Source organism: Apium graveolens, unplaced genomic scaffold (genome assembly GCF_009905375.1).
Source record: "Apium graveolens cultivar Ventura unplaced genomic scaffold, ASM990537v1 ctg8049, whole genome shotgun sequence".
Lineage (NCBI taxonomy): Eukaryota > Viridiplantae > Streptophyta > Magnoliopsida > Apiales > Apiaceae > Apium > Apium graveolens.
In genome coordinates this window covers 14,931-26,378 of record NW_027420845.1, presented here as the reverse complement: position 1 = coordinate 26,378, position 11,448 = coordinate 14,931, and the positions used below count along the sequence as shown (strand labels likewise).

The 11,448-nt window shown below is 35.5% G+C and overlaps 1 long non-coding RNA gene across 1 annotated transcript; it reads right to left on the bottom strand.

Annotated features, from left to right (window-relative positions):
- Window positions 1-2,528: 2,528 nt before the first annotated feature.
- Window positions 2,529-6,273, bottom strand: LOC141704605 (uncharacterized). The gene is made up of 4 exons (XR_012568018.1): window positions 6,118-6,273; window positions 4,012-5,732; window positions 2,872-3,313; window positions 2,529-2,789 (listed from the first exon to the last, which is right to left on the bottom strand). It is a non-coding gene; the product is annotated as an uncharacterized LOC141704605 (long non-coding RNA).
- Window positions 6,274-11,448: the final 5,175 nt, after the last annotated feature.

The following is an 11,448-nucleotide window of genomic DNA, read 5'->3' as shown; positions in this document are numbered from 1 at the left end:
GGAGGAAGCTCTCCGTGTGGCTGAGAACTCGTAGGAGGAAGCTTTGAGATGGAAATTCAACGTACTTGGTCTGTTTCTTCCTGTAGTCGTACAACATTTCTCCTAATCTAGTTTTTCCAAAAAACTGATTTGCACCAGAGTAGAGAAACAACCAATCTATCTCCTCCGAACCAATGCCAAAAGTGAACATTTTGTTCCAAACCACCTCACCAGAAACTGCTATTGGTGTCCACAAACTGAGCTCCTTTTCAACAAGTGACCCGTCAGGAACAGTTTAAGGACCACAGCCACGGAGCCCTCAAAATTCAAAACGTTGGACTTCCTTGCATGAACAAAGCTTGGGTACGAAATCAGTCCAAACAGTTCGGTATGCAAATCAAAAGTTATAATGAAATCCACACCTTCCATATACAAAACCCCGTCAACAACGGGACCAGACCTCAAAACAGGGGATGGGGGGTAATAGAGAAAACTTGGTAACTCAGTATCGACCTTAATGACCCTCCAGGAATCAGAATTTGAAGAATACAAATGCGCTGCTTCCAAACCCACATGTTTATTATCAATTTTCTGATATTCAAGAAATAAAACCTTAAAGTCACAGGATACACAATCAAATCCAAACCCAACTTCAAATTTGTAGGCTTTTAGGACTGGTCGTGGGTTGTCGATGATAACAGTGAAGGGTGTGTGCGGTTTGTCAATAACAGGGGTGCGTGGTGGTGGGTGGAATATTGTATGTCTCCTCTCCTCAGTCATGGTGAAAGCCGCAGGTGGAAGCATGAGTTTCTTAGACATCCTAGTTAGGGGATTTAATAGATATAAATCAGCTTTAAAGTTATGAAAAACACAAACAACACCGTTAGAAGAGCTTACAAATTGTAATAAATCAAAAGGGGGCATCAAGGGGATATTCACCGAATAGTGTTTGAGAGAATCGGGGTAGAGAATAGTGGCAGCGTGACAGCCTTCATTATCGTCTACTCTAGAAGTAATCATAATAATAGAGGGTAATTTATTTACAGAAATTAGGTGGTGAGCAATGTGGAATTTAGGTGTTGAAATGATAGAATGCCATAACTTACAAACAGATTTACATCTGAACAGCGAAATGACACAAGTGCGAGAGAGTATGTTGAATATAAGGTCCTTCGATAAATACCTCTCAGCACTTGAAGATAAGATCTCGGCCCCTGCATTGTCTTCTTGAGTTGCTTTTGCTTTGCCCGGATTGTTCCTCTTATTCTTGGATAGGATTGTGTCCTGGTCACAATTCATCTTTCTCTTTCTAACATATATGATGGCCTTATACACATCATCATTATTTTTACTACTGGATGATGATGATGATTTGTTATGATGTTGTTCTCTAGTAGTATAGTTGAGCATCTTTTTGTTGTGCCTCTTGTTCCTATTAAGAGAAGTTAAATGGTTCCTCTTTCTCTTATTAGATGATGATGATGTTGATTGGTTCCTCTTTTTCTTATTAGATGATGATGATGATGATGATGATTTAGCGGAAAGATTAGATATCTTCTCCTCTTCTTCTTCTTGTTTAGACATATTGTTCATCTTCCTCTTCTTCTTCTTCACAACGGCACAACGGATTGAGGTCCCCAAATCACTCCACATCTTCCTCTTGTTGTTGATGGGTGATGATTTTGATTTATTCTTCCCCTCCTCCTCGACAACATCATCATCATCATCATCATGTTTACACAAAATCCACTTTCCAGCAGGAGGATCCATCGATTGATTGAGTTTAATTTTGATATCTGAATTATTCTGGGTTTTACTTGTTGTGTGTGTCTTGCCCAAATCTTCCTTTGCTGTGTGTATATATATAGGCTTCAGGTCGTTTATCTTCTACTGCCTGTATACTTCCTATTGGGCCGCCCAACCCTTTTTCGGGCTTTGTTTCCAAATATTTATTTTATTTTGTTTTCAAAAATATTATTTTATTTAGTTTTAAAACTAAATAACCTCTTAGTAATAGCTTATGTGGCACTCATTTTATCAATTGATGCAATCCAATGATGATAGGTAAAATAAAATCTTTAGGAAAAAATATAGATAAGTGGTTATGAATGGTTATATATAGCCGATGTCTAAAAACTGGTAATAAAAAAATATAGATAAATTTATAGTGAATATATTTAAAATTTATACATATATTTTGTTATCTATATTTTAAATAATTATTATAGTTAACAAATTTAGTTAATCTCGTTGGATAATCGGAGATGTTCCGTCGGTTTAATTGTAGTTTTTACAATTGTATTGTTTACAAAAACAATAGTAACAGGGCTTGTTTGGGCCGGTTTTACCTATTTAATTACCAAACCCGTTTATTGCGGCATAAATATTAAATCATTAATCTCAAAAAAAATATTAAATTCAACCCTATTAACTATGTGATGGGTTGGGCCGGGTTGGGTTAATCGGGTTGAAAGAAATAAAGCTGTCAAAATTACATATAACTAATGTTCATTGTAAAATACAAAAATTAAAAAATTAAAAGCAGGAAATTAAGTACTGAATCCAGAATATTACATCATCCATAAATAGTTCGGAATCCAGAATATTACATCATCCATAAATAGTTTAAGCAATCCCAAATATTACATCACCCATCAATAGTACGTCCCGAAGCATACTACAAAACAGTCTAAAATTTAAACAAAATAGGCTGAATAGTGACAATCAGTGATCAATGAGATTAATAACATTGGCTCTACTATTGCACTTCTCATTTGATCCAACACTGCCTTTCTTTTTTCCAATAGTATCTACAAAATATACAATATTTGAAATTTCAGAAAACATGTTATAAAATCTACTTCAAGAAATGTATCGAAAAGTGTTTTTCACCTTCTTCAACTTCAAGAAATTCGTAGGATTGAGTTTTATCCAAATAAGTATTAGATTTAATTCCACCATGACTACCCTTCAACCAACTTTGAGTACAAATGAGCGCCTTCACCATTTTTGGACTTAAAGAACTCCGAAAAGCATCCAGTATTCGTCCACTTGTACTAAATGCAGATTCCGAAGCAACAGTCGAAACTGGAATAGCAAGAATATCTCGAGCAATCAAAGATAAAGTTGGGTACGTGCTAGTATTGTCTTTCCACCAATTAAGAATGTTGAACTTATCGGTCATAGGGTCTAGAGGTTCTTCAGAATAGTAGATGTCAAGATCACTCTTTTTCTCCGTTGTTCCCATTTGCTGCTGCTGCATATAATTCTCCAACAACCTTCTCTTCCGTGTTTCTTTGCCAACAGTTTAAACTGGAGAAGGACCTCCACTGTCCTGTTACACGTTAACATTTACAAGTCAAACATGTATGTTATACTACTAATCTGGAAGTACAGAACATGACTGAACCTAGATAATAAACATATTCACTAGCAGCAATAAGTATATCACAGTCAATACAGAAACATGATCACTGTCCAAAAGAAGATGGCATCTAAAAACTGTTAAGGTGTTGTTGGGTAACACTGTCAAATGTCTAGCAAAGAGTGAGTCATGTAGTTCACAAGATAGCTATTTACATTCTTCAAACTAGAAGAGTTGGTGATCAGAAAAACAATTTTCCTGCTGGAGTGGTGTGGTTAGCATCTCCAGACTCCAATATTAGTATATGGGGCTCTATTTCATTATTTTCTATTAATTAGTACATAACTTCAAATTCCAGGAAGTCAAAGGCTAAAACTGTAAACTAATACTTGCCAAAATACAGCAAGTAACAATATTTGTAAACTAACTTCCCTGTGTTTGTGGTCATGACTCGTGACTAGGCATTTGAAATATATTAGTTTTCCATCATGTTCAGTTCTTTCAATCATCTGCATACTGACCAACACCAATTTATACCAAGCTATTATCTTCTTCTAAAGTACATAAATCAACACTACAGAAATCTACTGACTAGGCTAAAACTGCTTGATCAACACTACAGAAATCAGAAAACAGATTATAAAGTACAGTGCAGCCAGAAAACTAACCTTAGTACAACCATCTCTAACTCTAGTACTATAACAAACATGTAAGCCGTGCAAAATCGACTCCACCTTCACAACAATCCTAGCAACCGTCTCAGCATCATATACAGATTCAAAACAGTACTTCAAGTACCTCATTTTGTACCCGGGATCGAGTACAACAGCCAAGAACAACATTGGATTTATATTATCCGCATTTTCCCAATATTTGTCGTATTTTCTCTTCATGCTAACAGCCATGGTAGACAATAAAGGATGATCTTGATCTACTAACTCGGCCAGCATAGTGTGAATCTCACATATTTCATGATAAAAGTTATTTGAAGTTTGGTGCAAAGTGCCACTAAACTTCAACGTAACTTCATAAAAGGTAGACAAAAATTTCACAAAAACAGTTGCTGACTCCCAATCATTAGACGATGGAGGTCCAATCATTTTTTTACCGTTCTCTTTTTCCATAAAGTAGCTCAAAAATTTGTCGTCCTCCTCTTCATACCTTGTAAATGCTTTTTCAAACTTCAGAGCCGCATCCAGCTCATATACGTGCTATTCCACCTTGTAGGCACGTCTGAGACCAGTCCCCCCTTATAATCAATTCTCTTCTTCTCCACACAACATCTGAATTTAAGTAGCCTTGCTGTAGATGAACGAATGTATCTCACGGAATTACGGATTGCAACTATTGAGTCATGCAACTTTGTTAGTCCGTCATTGACAATTAAGTTTATGATGTGAGCACCACGTCGAACATGGAGATGTTCACCATCAAGAACAACACATTTCCATGCATTGACCCTTCTCCTTACAAAACCAATTGCTACATCATTGGCTGATGCGTTGTCAAGTGTAACAGAAAATACTTTTTCAACCCCCCATTCAAGCAAACAGCCCTCAATCACCTTTCCAATGGTCTCACCTTTATGGTTTGAAACTTGACAAAAGTTGATTATCTGTTTTTATAGCTTCCAATCAGAATCTATGTAGTGTGCAGTGAGACACATGTAGGACATTTGAGTTCGGGATGTCCAACAATCGGTTGTTAGACTCACCTTTTGTCCAGCGGCTGTCAAATCTTTCATCAATTTAGATTTCTCATTACAAAACAGCGTGTAAATGTCCCGAATAACAGTCATTCGACTTGGGACCACAAACCTAGGTTGCAGCTCATTGATCAAATTCTTAAAACCTTCCCCCTCCACAACATTGAAGGCCTGTTCATCCTTCACCACAAACTTCGCCAAGGCATTCCGACATCTTACTTTTTTAAATGTTGCTACCAACAAACTGCCCTTTCCTTCAAATCTACGTTTAAAGCTAAGCACCTTTTGCTTCCTATCAGCCATATTTTTTGGATAATTCTTGCATTTCTTTAAGTGAGCCCACAAACTACTTGTTCCAACTCTTGTACTATGACAAGCATAGTTCGCTCCACAATAGTTACATGTGCATCTTGGACCCTTATGATTTCCACCCTTTATTTTGGTAAAATGATCCCACACATCAGAAGTTCTGGTAGGTTTTCTCTTGGTTGTAAGTGGGTCAACATCATCAGTCTCCCTTTTAGGGGATTTAAGTTCACCATTAGTAATCGAGGGTTCATCAGGGGGTTAAGTTTTGATCAGAGTTTGGGGTTAGGAAAGTGTTTGGGTTTTGGGTGGTGTTTAAGATCACTGGAGGAATTTGTTGAGTACCAGGGGCGGGAATGTTGTTTCCATATTTTTGTCCTAAATCCAAACAAATAAATAAATATATATCAAAACAAAGATTGAGCACTCAGTCAAGACTTTATAAATTAATCTATTAAAAACAAATAAATAAGTTAAATCAAGAAACAAATCAAATCATACCAAAGATTTAAAATAAACAAATCAAATCAAGTTTAAAATGAATATCACTACCTATTAAATCATCACAAGTCATTCATTTAGTTACAATCACCACATCCACAGGTCATTTAAGTTACCAAAGATTAAGATTAGCCAAAATACTAATTGAGGATTATCAAAGATTTGACAAATAAATCATACAACTCTCAAATAAAACAAATCAATACTTACAGCAAATCAATATGAATAAAACAAAATATTGAAGAGATTAAAAGAATCTTACAAATTAATTGAAGATTTGGAGCCAATGAGATAGAACTGAAGTGACGAGTGAGGACTGAGGAGTGAGGAGCGGCTGTATAATATGAAATGTAATATTATACAGACTAACTAGGGTTTAGTTGGGGGAAGTTCTGAAGTAATATTGTAAATGGGTCGGGGTCAGGGAATCAGGGAGTGTAAAATATTTAAAATGGGTTGGGCCTAGTTATATAACCGGGTTGGGTTAGTTTAGGTTTTTAAAAGGATAAAATCTTACCCAACCCATTATAAACGGGTTAAATAAAAAATAACCCAATTAATCCACGGTTTTAAACGGTTCAGTTTAAACGGCTCATTTCAGGATTGGGTTGGGTCGGGTCGGGTTTGACGGGTTACGTAATCCATGAGCGGCCCTAATAGGTAGTGCCGCAGTTGTTGCAAAAAATTCTTGTGTGGAAATTGATTTGCACGCATATCAAATTAACCTTCACCTTTATTCACAATCCTTATGTTAACTGCCTAAGGTTAATATTAATTAATCATAATTAATAATTAATAAATTACGGGATTATTAAAAAATATTTGTCATGCTAAAAGATGACATAACATAAGCGTAAGAAATTTTTTATTTAAAAATTTGATATTATACTGTCAAAACAATCTCAAGCATTAATGTTCTATAATTAAAAGTAGACGATTAAAAATAATATCTTATTAGAATAAGTATTTAAAGTATGTCCTTAGTACGATCATAAATCAAATCAAATATAATTATATTATTCTACTATTATTCAAACACCATATTTTTATTTATGAATACAATAAAAATATTATTTTATTTAGTTTTAAAAAAATATTATTTTATTTAGTTTTAAAACTAAATAAAATAATATTTTTGAAAACTAAATAAATAAATATTTGGAAACAAAGCCCGAAAAAGGGTTGGCCGGCCAAATAGGAAATAGGGGTGCACATCGGTCGGGTTGGCCGGGTTAAAGGCGATTTTACAACCCGACCCAATTAAATCGACTTGAATTTTTTTAACCCAACCCATAAAATATAATTTCGTTACCCAACCCTACCCGTCGTACATCGGTTTGGGTCGGGTTGGGTTGGTTTGGATGTGTTGAATGATCCGATAAAAAAAGTTCCAATACTATTTATTATCACTCATCTTGAAAATTTAGATAAAAATGAAATTTGTATAATTATAGTTAAAGTACTAGTATTTAAATTTGATTAACATCATAATTTTAGTAATGTATATCATATCGTAAATTATATGCATAACTAAATGTTTTAACGATACATCTACAGATGAAAATGAATATGCAAACATAAATTGAACAAATAAAATTATTACCCAGGAAACTTAATATGATATTGGAGATGAGAAAATAATACACAACACATTTAAGATACTATAATAGTTACGTGAAAACATACGAGAAGAGGCGTAAATATATGTCAAACTTAAAAAATTATATAAAATTATGGAGAATATATTAATGAATCGGGTTGGGTTGGGTTATGGTAAAAATATTTGTAATCCGTACCCAACCCATTTATGTCCGGTTGATAAAAAACAATTCATCTATAATTCGGTTTACATTAGGTGGGGTTTTTCGGGTTGAAAAAGGGTTGAGTTGGGTGTCGTTGATCGGGTTGTTCAAACCCATGTGCAGCCAAATAGGAAGTATACAGGCAGTAGAAGATAAACGACCTGAAGCCTATATATATATATATATATATACACACACACAGCAAAGGAAGATTTGGGGCAAGACACACACAACAAGTAAAACCCAGAATAATATAGATATTAAAATTAAACTCAATCAATCAATCGATGGATCCTCCTGCTGGAAAGTGGATTTTGTGTAAACATGATGATGATGATGATGATGATGATGATGTTGTCGAGGAGGAGGGGAAGAATAAATCAAAATCATCAACCATCAACAACAAGAGGAAGAAGATGTGGAGTGATTTGGGGACCTCAATCCGTTGTGCCGTTGTGAAGAAGAAGAAGAGGGAGATGAACAATATGTCTAAACAAGAAGAAGAAGAGGAGAAGATATCTAATCTTTACGCTAAATCATCATCATCATCATCTAATAAGAGAAAGAGGAACCAATCATCATCATCATCATCTAATAAGAGAAAGAGGAACCAATCATCATCATCATCATCTAATAAGAGAAAGAGGAACCATTTAACTTCTCTTAATAGGAACAAGAGGTGCAACAAAAAGATGCTCAACTATACGACTAGAGAACAACATCATAACAAATCATCATCATCATCCAGTAGTAAAAATAATGATGATGTGTATAAGGCCATCAGATATGTTAGAAAGAGAAAGATGAATTGTAACCAGGACACAATCCTATCCAAGAATAAGAGGAACAATCCGGGCAAAGCAAAAGCAACTCAAGAAGACAATGCAGGGGCCGAGATCTTATCTTCAAGTGCTGAGAGGTATTTATCGAAGGACCTTATATTCAACATACTCTCTCGCACTTGTGTCATTTCGTTGTTCAGATGTAAATCTGTTTGTAAGTTATGGCATTCTATCATTTCAACACCTAAATTCCACATTGCTCACCACCTAATTTCTGTAAATAAATTACCCTCTATTATTATGATTACTTCTAGAGTAGACGATAATGAAGGCTGTCACGCTGCCACTATTCTCTACCCCGATTCTCTCAAACACTATTCGGTGAATATCCCCTTGATGCCCCCTTTTGATTTATTACAATTTGTAAGCTCTTCTAACGGTGTTGTTTGTGTTTTTCATAACTTTAAAGCTGATTTATATCTATTAAATCCCCTAACTAGGATGTCTAAGAAACTCATGCTTCCACCCGCGGCTTTCACCATGACTGAGGAGAGGAGACATACAATATTCCACCCACCACCACGCACCCCTGTTATTGACAAACCGCACACACCCTTCACTGTTATCATCGACAACCCACGACCAGTCCTAAAAGCCTACAAATTTGAAGTTGGGTTTGGATTTGATTGTGTATCCTGTGACTTTAAGGTTTTATTTCTTGAATATCAGAAAATTGATAATAAACATGTGGGTTTGGAAGCAGCGCATTTGTATTCTTCAAATTCTGATTCCCGGAGGGTCATTAAGGTCGATACTGAGTTACCAAGTTTTCTCTATTACCCCCCATCCCCTGTTTTGAGGTCTGGTCCCGTTGTTGACGGGGTTTTGTATATGGAAGGTGTGGATTTCATTATAACTTTTGATTTGCATACCGAACTGTTTGGACTGATTTCGTACCCAAGCTTTGTTCATGCAAGGAAGTCCAACGTTTTGAATTTTGAGGGCTCCGTGGCTGTGGTCCTTAAAACTGTTCCTGACGGGTCACTTGTTGAAAAGGAGCTCAGTTTGTGGACACCAATAGCAGTTTCTGGTGAGGTGGTTTGGAACAAAATGTTCACTTTTGGCACTGGTTCGGAGGAGATAGATTGGTTGTTTCTCTACTCTGGTGCAAATCAGTTTTTTGGAAAAACTAGATTAGGAGAAATGTTGTACGACTACAGGAAGAAACAGACCAAGTACGTTGAATTTCCATCTCAAAGCTTCCTCCTAGGAGTTCTCAGCCACACGGAGAGCTTCCTCCCAGCTGAAGGACTCGAGGGATTCAATGAGAGTTGAATGCATAAATCACTTGATACTTTTGTTGAGTTGTGCTCTCGATGCACAATAATGAGTTTATGTTCCGACTTGTACACAGATTGAGGGCTTCTAAAGTGTTCCTTTTTGTTTCTTTTTCACTGTAAGATGGTGTATTTTTTAATCTAATTATGGGCAGGATTTATAAATTTGTCACTTGATTATAAAAGATTAGACATTGTGTAGATTGTGCTGGTTGCTTCATTTTTCTCACTACTGTTAATGTGATTTAATCATTCATTACTTCATTTGATTGTTGTAGAATACTTTCATGATGCAGTCGATGAGTCGAGTAGATACATTTCACGTTTCACAGCTAGAGAAGACGGTTGGTAACCACCTAGTTTCACTTACAATCCTTGAGCAACTAATGCGTGACCTGGAGATGCTTGTAGTGTCAGAGGCTGTCTTGGACGTGTACGCAACCAGCAAGACAATTCTCTACAAGCAATTTGGTCCAAGAATAACAGGACAAGGCTGATTAGGGAAATCCTCGAGGGCCTGATTATCTAATTTGGCATTATGGGAATCATCCTATGCTTTTATTAATTTATCAGAGTGCATTGTGATTGATTGTTTTCCCTTCCTAAATGTAAAAGAGCTTTGTTTATTATTCAATTGGCGTACCTCTGTAATCAACACCAAATCTTACATTAGGGACCTTGTATTATTTTTCTAACATTTACACCAAATATGAATGCATTATGCTGCTTCTCATGAACACTGTCTGAAGGAAATACCCTATCCCTTTTATGCATTCTTTAATTTAAGAAATGTATATTGTCATTATAAATTTCCACCAGTTGCATGCTCAATTGGTAAAATCTAACCCCTCTGAATCTATGAAAATATAGTTAGCTAAGCAATCTGTCTTTGTGGGCTGGCATTTTACTCATGTAACAACCTAGATCAGCTATTAAATCGTAGAAAACACTACTCTGCTCAAATTTTTTGTTTCTATCTTGGCTATCAGTATATTTTAACTGGAATTTTTTTGGATAAGCGGACTTCTGTTAAGAATCTTGCTTCTAAGTCACATGTTACCAGATTTCATGGATTTTGCAATATATTTTTTCTGTTATAAAACAATGTTCTGATTTTGACTACTTCAATTATTATGTACTTTTGATGCTCATACTTGTGGCTTAAGATACTGTTTGAAATTAATAACAGTCTACATTCTTGACATACAATGATGATCAGTCACTTTTATTGCAGTGTTGATATAAGTGAAGACAAAATTTCTGTATTTGACAATGGACCTGAGTGAAGAGAACTCTATTGTGAAATGGTAATATATGGCGGGTTTTTTAATAGAGTAATAAAGTGTTACTTGAATGTTGATCATCAATTTCTTTCCTTGTGCCTTGACAGTGGAAAAAAAAACGTAACTCTGTATTTGACATAGCATCGTGAATTGGCTTGTCCAAAGCTCAGTTTGATTAGTAGTTTTATCATCCAAAAATTTATTACAAAAAGAATATCTGACTGCAGTTTGTGAGAGTTATTAACAATAGAGGTGAAAGACTAGCGAGTGAATGCAAATAGACGGTGCTCTTGGGAAATGCTCAATAGCTGAACATACTTCTGACTGAATGTACCTGTTTTAAGAAATAGGTCTCATGTCTCAAAGACCAATTCCTGGTCATGTTTTCT